The sequence below is a fragment of the Octodon degus genome, unplaced genomic scaffold, assembly GCF_000260255.1.
Source record: "Octodon degus isolate 3935 unplaced genomic scaffold, OctDeg1.0 scaffold00040, whole genome shotgun sequence".
Taxonomy (NCBI): domain Eukaryota; kingdom Metazoa; phylum Chordata; class Mammalia; order Rodentia; family Octodontidae; genus Octodon; species Octodon degus.
This window is the reverse complement of record NW_004524616.1, coordinates 17,034,070-17,048,429: the sequence shown is the minus strand read 5'-3', so window position 1 is coordinate 17,048,429 and position 14,360 is coordinate 17,034,070. Positions and strand designations below refer to the sequence as shown.

Sequence of the window (14,360 nt, the reverse complement as noted above, 5' to 3'; positions counted from 1 at the left end):
TGCTTTGGTCAATTCAACCTGCACTGCTGAGAGGGCATTAAACAAGCTCTGCTGCACAGCACAAAAGGTGACAGAAAACCCTCATGCAAGCGTATCTGCACACACTCATGCTGATATAATTCATGCAAGTAAATTTGTTGTTTTAAACAAAAAAAGTAAAGAAAGGGCAGAGTAGATGTGCAACCTATTTAAAGTCTAATTTCTATATAACTGTAATTAGACTTGTCTAGTTGCTTCCTGGAAGATTCCACTTGGAAAGCTGTCTTTATTTGAGCTGACTCAGAGCTTGTCTGGTTAAGAAAAAATTTCCTCAAACAATGTTTGCTAAAAATAGTTAGAGGAGGCTGTTAGGTTTTTCAATGGCCACTGCATGGAAAGCGAAGTAAAAGGAAAAAGTAGAAGTTTTATTATCTTTGAAGACATAGAGATAATCTGAGGGAGACAGGGGATTCTCTGACCTGGGACAATGTGAAGCTGAGGCTTTTATAGACTTCTGCCAAGGGTAGAGATTGAAGGGTAGGTTTAGTGACACTTGACCTGATTGGGGTCTCACTTGTGTCACAAGAAAAGTGAAAGAAAATTATATCCAGGACTAGTTTGGTGAAGAAAGGGGAAGTGGTCTCTGGGAAGATGAGCTGCTGTTTTAAGGGCTTTAGTCATATTAGATAATTGCCATAATAATTCAGTAACTCATAGTAGGGCCAGAACCTATCAGAGGCAACTGTCTTAACTATACAGTTGCATGATTAAGGTGACAAAACAACAAGAAAGCTTGAAAGTAAAAGCTAAAAGATGAGAGGTCTATAGGGTTTTGCAAAGCTCCAGCATTTTTAGGGAATCTAGAAAGCCATGCACACATAGGATCATATGCAAAGTCAAGAAAGATTGGAGACATAGAGTAGTCATCTTTCACTGACCTTGAAGCTGTGTCAGCAGGACATGAAGTCAAAAGCAAAGTCAGACTGCTGAAGGCATGATCTAGGATGCACAAAGAGCTCGCCACAGAGACTAGAAGACTGACCAACTCTGATCACTTAAAGAAATCTGACCACTAAGATAATCAGTGACCACACACAGCTATGAGCACTGCCTTTTCAGGTTGATATAACACAACCATAGACTGAGTGGATTATAAACAATATGCATTCATTTTGTGTAGTCCTGAAGTTCAGAAAGTTGAAGATCAAAATGGCATCAGATTCAGTTTCTAATGAGGTCCTACTTCCCAATCAATGGAGATTTCTATCACTGTGCCATCCTTACACAGAAATGTAAGGTCTCTTTAATCAGTGCACAAAAAGTCAGCCAGCCCCGCCCCCTGGTGGGCTGAGCTGGCCACACACACACACAAATAAATAAATAAATAAATAAATAAAAATTAAAAAAAAATAAGTGCACAAACACCTTCTGCATGGGGTGCAACCTTGTGATGTAATCACCCCAAGAAACATTACCATCTAACCCTATCACAGCAGGAATTATCATCTAACTTTAAACCTATGGAAAACACAGACAGAATTCGTTCAGAAAAGTTGCTAAGCACACAAATCACAACTAAAAGAAGCACCAAAAAGGATGAAATCAGGCTGAGGTGAGGGGGTCTGATTTCCAATGTTGGCATATTATGCTATTCAAAATGTCCAGTTTTTACCACAAAGTATGAATTATGCCCCAAAAAAATCTGCCAGTAGAAAATATCCCTGAAAAGGACCAGTGAAGGACCTACTAGACCAAAAAATTTAAATCAGCTCTGACAAAGAGCTAAGGAAAATTATATCTGCAGAAATAAAAAAGCTGTTTTCAGACCACTCAACATTTAAAATCTCTAGCTGTAAGTCTTGGCTACTGACTTCCAGATTGGTCACCTCCACCTTCACTGAAAGATTTATTTTTTGTCCCACTGTCACTCACTCCAACACTATTACTCCAACACTTGCATTACTTGATGATTTTAATAAGCTTGTAGAAAGTCTTTACATTTCTTAGTATTTCTCTTGTCACCCCCATTGTATGCTTTTCTTCTCAGCCCAAATGAATAGCTCCTTTGCATGGGTTACCTTGGATATTCACAGGTATAACAAATAAAACCAGTGGCAATTAAGAATAAGGCAATATAAAGAAGATACTAAATCACCAAATCTATAGGGTTCAAATGTACATAAAAAGAAATAATTCTTGCAAAAGCATGTCTTATGAACCAGAAATAGCCACATATAAAATCTGGAATCTTGGAAGTATTATATATGGTCATAAAGATAAAACATACACATTTAAATAGGGTCCATACAAGTGAAAAACAAAAACAAATAAATTTCTAACCAGCATGAAGAAAATCCCTTAGAAGATAGAACCCCAAACAGAAAGCTGAAGACAGGGACAAAGTGAAAGATAACTTACAATGTGTGGGTATAACATATATAAAGATATTTTCAGAAATAGTGATAACTGTTGTGGGGTAATGGTGATCATTATGAAATTTTGAGAAATTAACACATGAGTCTTTAGACTAAAAAGGCCTACCAAGACTAAAAAACTAAAAAAATAATAATAATAATAATAAATTCATAGCAGTAAACACTACAGAAAAACTGTAGAATCTTAAGGGTAAGGAACAATCTCAAAAGCCACACAAGACAAAAAATGCAAATCATTTATATGAGAATGAGCTTCAAATTTAAAGCCAATCTTTCAAAATGAAAAATTCCAGTAAATGAAATCACATAGTTATAGTAGTCAGAGCATATGTTTCTGAGCCACAAATTTCTCATTTTTATTTTATAAAAAGTACAAAATAGTATTGAAAAGAAAAATTACAAGTGATACACAATTGCACTTATTAACAAAGCAATATGAATTTCACAGTATTTGATGTAGTATATAGTGTTGTCTTCCAACCAGTTACTCATATAACCAAATATATGCATGCAAAATTGGAAAAAGAAAGATATAAGAAATTAAGAAGAGAAAAAGGAAAAACAATTGAAGAAACAGATCAATCAATTTAAGCATTATGTGCTCCTTTCCATAGACCAGTAGAAATTCACAGTACAGTTGCAGAAACCATCCTGTTTACATATTACATGTATTTCTTTTCTTCACTGTCTCTCCTGGCCTTCCCTTCAACTCAGTAACACTTCAATTTTAATAAGTTCCTTCCCTAGTTGCAGTATCTATTGTACCCTTCAGATTACATTTTTCTCTTTCAGGCTCTCATATTGATGAGACAATATGATATTTGTACATACGGGTCTGATTTATTTCACTTAAAGGTATGGTCTCTTTTTTCATTGATTTAGCAACAAGTCTTGAATTTATCCTATTTTATAACTGAACAATACTCCATTGTGTAAAAATATTACATCTTCTTTATCCGTTCTTCAGTTAAGGGGCACCTGGGTTGTTTCCAAGATTTATCTATGATAAATTCTGCTGCTATAAATACCACTTTATTGTGGTATGTTTTCACTTCTGGAAAAATACCTAGGAGGAGAATGGCCAGCTTGAATGGTATCTCCAATCCTAGCTTTTTAAGGAATCCCCACACTGATTTCCATAGTAATTGTACCAGTCTGCAGCCACAGTGGAGAAGGGTTCCTTTTCCCCCACAGCCTCTGCAGCCTCTGTTACTGGCTGACAACTCTGTGTTAGCCATTCTTTCTGGGGTGAAATGGAATCCCAGTGTTGTTTTAATTTGCATTTCTTGAATGACCAAAGATGTTGAATATTTTTTCATATATTTCCTGCCATTTGTATTTCTTCCTCAGAAAAGTGTATATTCATGTCAGATGCCCATTTTTGGATTGGATCTTTGAATCTGGGGGCATGATAATTTTAATTATATACATATTCTACATTCTAAATAGAAACCTTTTGTCAGAAGGAGAGTCAGTTATAATTTTTCCAAGTTTGTGGTCTTTCTTTCTTTCTTTCTTTTTCTTTCTTTCTTTCTTTTTCTTTCTTTCTTTCTTTTTCTTTCTTTCTTTCTTTTTCTTTCTTTCTTTCTTTCTTTTTCTTTCTTTCTTTCTTTTCTTTTTCTTTCTTTCTTTTTGCTGGCTCAGCCTGCCCTAAGAGCAGGGCTGCTGCAGTATATGGTGCCAGAAATCGAATTGCTGTCCCCTGCACCTGCCTAAGCTTGCCTAAGCAGGCACTTTAGAACACTAAGCTATCTCACTGGTGATAGGTTGTTTTTGTTTTTGTTTTTGATTTTTACTCTGTTGGAGATTTCCTTTAAAGTACAGAAAATCTTCAAAATGATGAGATCCACATTGTTGATTCTTTAAAGTGTTTCTCGTGCAGTGTTGGTTTTATTCATGAACTCTCTTCCTGCCCCATGTCCTTAAAATCTCTACCTACATTTTCCTCCAGAAGATTTAGTGTTCCTGTTTTAATATTTAAATCTTTTACCATTTTGATTGTAGCTGAGTGCCTGGTGATAGACATGAGTCTAATGTAAGCCTTAAGAATGTGGAAAGCCAATTTTTCCAGCACTATTTATTAAAGAGACTATCTTTCTTCCAGTAAACATGCTTGACCCCTATGTCAAAGATAAGATAGCTGAGTTTGTTTGTAGTTGTGTCTGCATCTTCTAACTGTTCTACTGATCCTCAAGTCTGTCTCTATGCCAGTACTATGATGATTTTATCATAGTAGCTTTACAGTACAATTGCAGGTCAGGGATTGTGAAATCTGCTGCATTTCCTTTGTTTCCCAGGATTGCTTTTGAAATTCTGGGCCTCTTCTGGATTCAGATGAATTTTATGAATGCTTTCTCCAGCTCTGTGAGGTACACTAATGGTATTTTAATTGAGATTGTATTGACTCTGTATAACAATTTTGGGAGGAGTATGGCCATTTTAAAAATGTTGGTTCTTCTTATACAAGAGCATGGAATATCTTTCTACTTTCTGAAATATTCTTTAAACTCTTTCCTCAGAGTACTGTAATTTTCACTATAAAAATCTTTTGCATCCTTTGTGTGATTGATTCCTAAATGTTTCATTATTTATTGGATGTTATCATGTAAGGTGTTGGTTCCCTAATTTCTCTCTCAGTGCATTCATTATTTGGGTATAAAAATGTTACTTATTTTTGGTTATTGATTTTGTATACTGCTACATTAATGAATTTGGTGATTAAATATACAAGACTCTTGGTGGAGACTAAGGTCGTCTATGAACAGTATCATGTCTTCTGCCAGTAAGGGTAGTTTCCCTTCTTCCCTTCCAATCCTTATTCCTTTTATGTCTCTCTCTTGTCTAGTTGCTCTGGCTAATGTTTCCAGAATTATATTAAATGGGAGAGAAGAAAGTGGGCATCCTTGTCTTGTTCCTGATTTTAAAGTGAAAACCTTTAGTTTTCCCCATTTAGTATGATATTGGCTATTACTTTCTCATATGTGGCTTTTATCTGGTTGAAATATAGACTATCCCAATTCTCTGCAATGTTTTTATCATGAATGAGTGTTGCTTTTTGTCAGAAGATCCTTCTGCATCTATTGAGATGAACATGTGGTTTTGTTCTCAGCTCTACTGATGCAGTGTATTACATTTATGTGTGTATATTGAACCATCCCTGAATTCACGGAATGAATCCCACATGGTCATGATAAATAATCTTCTGATGATTTGCTGCATTTTTTGTTATTGTATTGAATATTTTTGTATCTATATTCATTAGAGAGATTAGCCTGTATTTATCTTTTTTAGCTGGATATTTCTCTTATTTTGGAATCAGAATAATACTTGCCTATAGGAATGAATTTTGGAGAACTGATCCTCTTTCAGTTTCATTGAAGAGTTTGAGAAAAGTTGGCATTAACTCTCTAAATTTGTGGAAGAATTCTGCTGCGATTCCATTGGGACATGGGCTTTTCATTGTTAGTAGGTTTTTTAAAATTACATTTTAATTTTATTTCCCATTATTATGTTATTTAGAGTTTTTATATCTTCTTGACTCAGTTTTGGCTTTTCATATATATGTAAGAAATTATCCATTTCTTCTGTATTTTCCATCCTGTGAGAGTAAAGATTTTGAAGTAGGTTTTGATGATCTTCTGAATTTCTTTAGGGTTTGTAGTGATTTTGCCTTTTTCATTCTTTATTGTATGAGTTTGGGTTTTTTTCTTTCTTTTTTTTTTTTTTTTTTTTGGGGGGGCCTGCCCCTTAGCTCAGTTCTTTAAGTGGCTGCTTCAACAAAGCAGTCAGGCTTGGGTTGCTGTGGTTCAATCCCCAGGACTCAAAGCTGCCCTGAAGGCATTCTGAGCCAGAAAAAAAAAATCCTTCTTTCCTTTTTTTGTTTAGGTTGGCTAAGGATTTATCAATTGTATTTATTCTTTCAAAGAACCAACTTTTCATTCATTTATTCTTTTTATGGTTTTCTTCACTGCCATTGCATTGATTTATGCTCTAACCTTTATAACTTTGTGCTTTCTTTGGGCTTTGGGCTTCATTTGCTTTGCTTTTCCTAGGATCTTGAGGTCCAGCATAATATCATGTAGTGGGGCTTGTTCTCTTTTCCTAATATGCAAATTTAACTCTATAAGTTTCCCTCTAAAGACAACTTTCATTATATTCACAAGCTTTGGTAAATTGTATTACATTTTCACTTGTAAATATTTTTAAATTTCTTGTTTAATTTCATATGTGACTCACTGGTTGTTAGGGGTTGCTATTAAATTTCCATGTGTTTTGAAACTGTCTCATTGCTATCTGTTTATCAATAAAACTGTAGAAAAAAAATAAATAAATAAAATAAATTTCCATGTGTTTATGGTGTTTTTCTAGATTTTTTTGTCAATAAGTTCCACTTCTATCACACTGTGATCAGATAGTGTGCATGGGATAATTTGAATTCCTTTCCATTGACTCATGAGTGTTCTCTGTGGTAATATACAGTGCTTTTTGGAAAACCCCCTATATGCAGCTGAAAATAATGTGTATACCCTTGTTGCTGGGTGAAACACTCTCTATAGGTGTAGAAAGTCAATATTTTCACAAGTTTGGATTAGTTCTGCTATTTCTTTGCTGATATTTTGCCTAGTTGATCTATTTCTTTGTGACAACAGCATGCTAAAGTGCCCCAGTACTATTGCATTATTGATAAGTTGTTTTTGTTTTTGTTTTTGTTTTCAGAACTAAGGATTGAACTCAGACCCTTGCACTTGCCAAGGAAGCACTTATTCTATGGAACCATCTCCCTGTCCCTGCATATTTGATTTTTACTGTCTGTTAAAATTTGTCCTATGTAGTTGGGTGGTCCTACATTGGGTGCATATATATTTATAATTATTATCTCTTCCTATTATAGTTTTTCCTTAACAAGTATGCACTGGGCTGGAGAGATGGCTCAGTACTCCAGCCACCTGCCTAGCAAGCACAAGAACCCAGTTCAATACCTAGTACCATATGCTGTTCTGGCCCCAGAAGGGTACACTGCAACAGCCACCAAAACCAGACATTGTGGCACATACCTTTAATCCAAGCCCTAGGGAGGCTGAGACAGGAGGATCACTACAAGGCCGAGCTTCATAGTGAGACCCTGTACCAAATAAATAAATAAATAAATAAAATATTTTTAAACACTAAAAAAAGTATGTAGTGACCTTCATTTCTTTGAATAATTTTTAATTTAAATTTCATATTGTCAGCAACCTGAATAGCTACCCCTTCTTTTTTCTGAATTCCTGTGGCATGGACAATTGTTTTACATCCTTTATAATTGATATGTATTGGCTTGTCTTTGTCATGTTACTTTCTTGCTCTAGGTTCTGTACTTTTTCTCTTCTTAATTACTTGCTCTATTTAGAGGATCCTTTCTGTTATTGTTGAAGTTGCTATCACTTCTGTCTTTTTCTAGAATATCTCTCAGTACTCTTTGTAGGGTTGGCTTGTTTGTAATAAATTTTTTCAGTTGTTCTGTTTCATGGAATGATCTTATCTCACCAGTGAATTTGACAAATAGTTTTATAGGGTACATCAACGAGTTGGAAATCATTTTCTTCCAGGACCTGAAATACTTCAATCCAAGCTCTTCTTGATTTAATGATTTGTGTTGAAAAATCTGCTGATTCTGATTGACTTACCACTTCAGGTGATCTGTTTCTTCTATCAGCTTTTAATATTCTATTCTTTTGTTCACTTTCTGAGATTTTTATTATTATGTGTCTAGGTGCAGAATTACTTTGATTATAGCTGTTTGGAGTTCAATATGCCTTGCTTATCTGTATGTCAGGTTCTTTTCTCATGTTTGGAAAATTTTCTGCTACTACCTCTACAAATAGTCTTTTTATGTCATTTGTGCTCTCTCCGGCTCTTCACTAATATTTATTATTCTTATATTATTTTTCTTTGCATCATCTTGCAGCTGCTGAATTATTTCCTGGTTCCCTGTTAGTTTTAAGAGCTCTTTTATTTCATGTTTATTAGCTGAAATACTATCTTTAAGACCTAAAAGTCTATTTTCAGTTTCATTTAAGCAGTTTTTCCAGCTTTCAATGGAGTTCTTAATTTCCTGCATGTGTTTGAATCTGTTTCATGCATTCTAATTCTTTCATGTGTTATTCCTTCAGTGTTCCGATCATTTTTCTATTCTCCTCTATTTTTCTATGTCTTTTTTCGTTGTGCTGAGCAATTCTTTCATGATTGTTGTCCTTTCATTTTTGACCTGAGAGATTATTTCTGATCTTATTTGTTCTATATCCTCATGGACTTGTTTCTTTCCTTCAGTTGGTATTACTTCAGAGATTTCAACTGTGTGATTTCCAAGTTCTTATATGTCTTTGTCTCCTGGATTTGTTTTGGGTGAGCTAGAGGTTTGAGATTGCCTTTTGAGCCCATGTTTTGGCACCTTTGGCAAGAGAGGGAATAGTGCAGAGACTGGCCAAGAAGGAGGCGCAGTCTATGCCCTCAGGATTAGTGAATGAGGCACTCTGGCCTGGCCGGCCCAGGGACTGTGAGCTGCAGGTCCCAGCATGAGTATGCCCTGGCTGTGAGCCCTGCACCAAAAGACCCCAGTGGGGCAGCGCTGAAATTTCACCTGGGCCTAAGACTTTGGAAGATTTCTCAGCAGGCAGAGGTGCATCCTAGACTCCAAGGACACTCCCATGCAGTTCAGGGTCCTGCTGTTCTCTCCAGGCTTTGTGGAGGTTGGCAAGGTGGAACCGCACCCAAGGCAGCACCACTTCCTGTGGTACGTGGGGAACAATAAACCTTTGTCCTTTGTTTTGATCTGGAGGATCCCAGCCGCAGTCATCCTTATCTGTGCTCTGATGCATGCCTCTGTGTTCCCCTTGCTGAGCCACCTGGGCTACTCAGTGGTGGGACTATGTTTTGCCCAATGCAGCTGGTGGAGTGAGAAACATTTATTCTCAAGGTGGAAAATGGCAGGAGACTCCACCAGTTTGCTTTCTTTGGTGATCTGCTGATGTATGTGAAGCAGTAGGATGCTGCAGCCAGTCTCAAGGGCAGAAGGTGAAAAGAAAGCTGTTGCAGCTAGAGTCTGTGTCCCACAATACTGAGATATTAATCCTAATAGTGTGATACTTGTCCCTGGCTTACAGTATTTAACACGAGGAACTCTGTCTCTGTCTTCATATTGAAAAGTCTGTCAGGAGACATAAACAAAAACACAAGTCAATACATACCACAAAGGATTGTGATGTTCTGATGAGAGAGGGACAGACTGACTGTGTAGGACTCAAATGTCCTGAGCTAATTCATAGGATCAGAGATAGTCCTCCCTAAGATACTTGTTCTGAGAACCAAGGTATGTATAGGAGTCACTTGGATGAAAAGAACTTAAGGGGGTATTTCAGTAGGTTTTTTTTTATCTTTATCTTTATTTTTTTATTTTTTTTTTATTTTTTTTTATTGTAATTTTCCCCATAATTTTATTGATAAACAAATAGCAATGAGACAGTTTCAAATCAAATTGGCAGGACAGTTTCAACAATTCACACATTGCATACATTCTTCCTAATGGCTAATTGCTGTACAAGATGTGGACATGATATCCTATTTACAAACACCATTAGAACAAATCACTCTATTCATTAAGAGAATGTAACTATATATCTATCCTAACCACTTTGAATTCAGTAGTTTAAATGGTACATAGAATAAACAGAATAGTGAGTGAGACATGAGATTATAGAAAAGTAGAGAAAGATCAGCACATTCTGCAATGGAATATATAGGGAATGCTAAGGATGTTGGGCTTTTAAAAGCAAGAAGAAGCCATTAGAAACTTTTCAGTGAGGGAGGATTGGAGGGAGTAGTGTTTTTTGTTTAAAAGTCCTTATGGTTTGTGTGTGGAAAATGAAAAATGGATTGAAAGCAAGTGGTGACACACAACTAGTTAAGGACTTGGTCTGGGTAGAAGTTAATTTTGGCTTAAATTTGAATGTGAAATGTAGAAACCAGGAGAAGTGAGTGGATTCAAGTGAGATTGAGACATATTGAAATATGAGGGAAAATATTCATCTGCATCAGAGAAATTGGGATATTCTTGGCATAAACATAATAATGGAAGCTATGTGTGTAGTCTAGAGCATTTAAGTATTTAGAGTAAGTAAAAGTCACAGAGGACAGAAATCTTGGGAAAATCATTTAAAGGCAGACTGAGGAGAAATAATAAAAGAAATATAAGGCAACTCTAGCTTGTGAAAAAGGCCCCATAGTTGTATATCCATTCTCTGGTAAACAGTGTATTTTTTTAGTTGTCTTGGGTCTTAGAAGTAATGGGAAGCGGGCTGGTGAGATGGCTCAGTGGTCTAAAGCACCTACTTAGAACAAGCTTAGCAAAGCAAAGGGACCACGGTTCAATCCCCCAGCACCACATGTCAGCCAGCCCTGCCCCCTGGTGGGCTGAGCTGGCCACACACACACACACACACACACACACACACAAATAAATAAATAAAATTTAAAAAAAATTAAAAAAGAAGTAATGGGAAGCATATTTGAACTAAGTCTTCACAGCTGAGCATGATTTGCTGTGTAAATGAGAATTATGTCAGCTGAGGGAATAGCACACCAGCAAGTTGGTAGACTTGAAACAGAATGGCAGGATGAGCTTTATCTGTGGAAAACTTCCAGTGCCATAGTAAAGTGGTTAAATTTTATTCTGCAGCAAATGGGGAGGTGCTACAAGAAAAGTGTTCAAACAAGGGAGTGCAATTGGTTAATATAAATGGCTGAAGCAGTAGATTTTGAGCTGTTTTGACTACAAACCCACATTATAAATTTTATCAAGCATATAGAATAGAATATGTACATATACCATACTTATAATTGAAATATTCCATGGGATAAAGCTTACTCTTTATTATGTACAATTCTTATGTTGCCTGTATTATTCTCATTGAAAAAATACCATCCATTTGTAGTTTTGTAATATATGAGTTAGAGAAATTCAAGAACAAACAGGAAGAACAGTAACAGGAGACTGTTATACATAGGTAAAATAAGGAATGTAAGGAAGGGATGTGTTTAAACTTTAAGATGTAGGTAGATTTTGGGAACTTGGCTTAGATGGTGAACTATAATGTTTCTGACACTGGTAATTAGGTAATTTGTAGCTCCGTTAACTATTTGCATGGAAAGAAGTTGGCAGTGGTTAGGCAGTCACTCCTCACTAGTTGGTCTTGAATTTTCTGCAGAAGAAGAATCAAATGAACATTTCATATCGTGATGTTTTCTCTATACCTGACAGAGGACAGCAATTACATAATGCTCAAAGTCTAATTGTTACAAGTTTTAGAATTCTTTTAGAAAACTGGTGTATAACATTTTTAAATATAATTATCCCAAAAGTGGATGGAGTAGAAAATATTTATTTAGCATCTTTAAATTTTGTATTTACTTCCTGAACACATTTTTTTTATATTGACTGAAATCTACATGTAGTCAGAATTCAGGATGATGTTCTTGTTCCGATGGGAATGATTTATTAATTATGCTGCTGCAGGGACTTTATGTAAGTGAAATGTTCCTTGGAAATGCAGGTGAATTTTACTGTGTTGTGTGCATTTTGTTTGTATCTCTCTTTGCTCACTGAATGGCCTCACTGAAATACACTGGCTACTCAGTGTTGACTAAGTGTGAACGGTGTGAAGTCAGAATAAAGTTAGAAAACTACTGATTTCAGTGAAAAAAGATCAGATAGAAGTATTAAGAAGGGATATTTCTTGAGTGTCTACTTTATGAAGCTGGGAACTTAATATTTGCTTTCATTTTTACATTGTTGACTGATCCATATAACCCTTATAAGTTCATGTTGTTAATTCCATTTTTAAGTGAGAAAACAGGAGCTCTCCAAAGTGAAGTAACTTGCCAAGGTGCTGCTAGTGACTAAGCAAAGGTCTCACTTCAGGGTTGTTTTACTCTAAGTCATATATCTTTTGCATTATTTCTTATTACCTCCCATTCTTTGATGTCATTATTTAAGAAATTACTTAGAAACCTGGAAAGCATCATTTTAATGTTTTCTATAAGAGTAGGAGAGCCGAAATCCTAAAACAGTTCTGTGATGTGTTGGAAAGAAACCTTTGAAAGCCAGTAGTGGTATTGGAAAGACACATAGGACAATCCTTTTTCTGGGGCCCAGAGAAGGACTGAGGAATGTTTGATTAACAGGAAATATGGGTTCTTCCCCTTTTGCCATTCCTCCTCCAACTGTTCTCAGGCTTCATGGATCACAGTCAGCAGCCTACATCCCAATAATAAACATGTTCTTCATTATCAGGGCTGCAGGAAAGGGCCTTCTCCTTCATCTTCACAGGACACACCTCTTGGTTATTCATGAAGTCAAGCATGTAAATGTTAAGTTGTATGTACTTGGCTTTGAAAAGCTTTAATTCATGTATTATAGAAACCTAACCAGTGCATCCTGACCTATAGCACTTGTGGGAAAAAGTGCTTTAAGTCTAAACTGACTCAGAAAACAAGTGTTTAGGCATGTTGCTGGTTTGTGATTTGGGGATTTTCTGTATTAGACTAGCTAGTTCTTCAGGTTTTGGATTATTTGCATAGACTTTACCTCTTGGGCATTCCTAATTTGAAAGTATGAAATGCTCCAAAATCAGTGCCAGTGCTCAAAAAGTTTTGGATTTTACAGCATTTTGGATTTTCAGATCAGAGATATTTATCCTAAAGAATTAAATTAAATGGGAAAAATTGAAAACTATGAAAAGTCTCAGAATCAAATGTTTATCCCCTTAGTCCCTGCTGACTCTAGGTAAGTTCTTTATTGAAGAACTGCAACTCTAGTTCTTTATTAAAGCCTGATTTGATATAGAAATACAAATTAAATTGCTAAATTAATGGTGCTTAACAATAAGAAATATCAGCTGTATATAATTACTTCTTGTGAATGAAACAACTTAAAGAATATCAATAAAACATTTTCCTAGTTGGGCTATTAGCATTCTGTGGGAAGTATAAGACATGGCACTTCAATACCTTTTAGGAAGTACAAATTTTTGTAAGAGACAAGTGGTGCATTTTGTAAGAAGGAGTAAAAAGAAATTCTTAATTCCTCTTCTTGCTTCTGCTGGCTGAACTGAATTGTGGTAACATAGATGACTACACACAAGAATCCCTTCACAGACCTGATCTTTTTGAAAAAAATGAAGATGCCTGAATTACATGAGTTGGAATTATTTTCTAGACAAAAGTGCCAACCATTGTGCTTTCCACTATGTCAGTGTTTGCCACAGTCTCTTTCTCTTCTGGCTTCATGGCAGGAAACAGGAGAACTTCTTTGATGTTGTTGGAGTCTGTAAGGAACATGGTGATGTGCTCAGTGCCCATGCTCCAGCCAGCCATGGAGGGTAGCCTGTACTCCAGGGCTGTGCAGAAGTTCTGATCAATGAATATGGTCTCTTCATCACCAGCAGCCTTGGCCTTGGCCTGCTCTTCAAACAGCTGCTGCTCCCTCATGGGATCGTTCAGCTCAGTGTAAGTGTTGCACACCTTGTTCTTCATGATGAAGAGCTCAAAGCACTCACTCAGACCATCTTTAGAATGATACCATTTAGCTAATGGGATCATGATCTGTGAGTGAGAACAGATGAACATAGGACTGATACATGTCACTTCCAGGAATTCCCTTACAAGCTTATCAAGGAGCCTAGCTATGGTCTGAAGTGGAGGACATTTAACAGCTTTTTTTCAAAATTTTATTGATAAACAGATAGCAATGAGACAGTTTCAAATCAAATCGGAAGTATAGATTCACCAAATAACACACTGCATATATTCTTCTTAGTGGCTAATTGCTGTACAAGATGCCAACTTGAGATCCTATTTACAAACACCATTAAAACAAATCATTCTATTCATTAAGAGAATGCAACTATATAT

The 14,360-nt window shown here is 36.0% G+C and overlaps 1 pseudogene; it reads right to left on the bottom strand.

Annotated features, from left to right (window-relative positions):
* Positions 1-13,661: 13,661 nt before the first annotated feature.
* Positions 13,662-14,360, bottom strand: part of LOC101590577 — a 9,423-nt pseudogene continuing 8,724 nt past the window's right edge.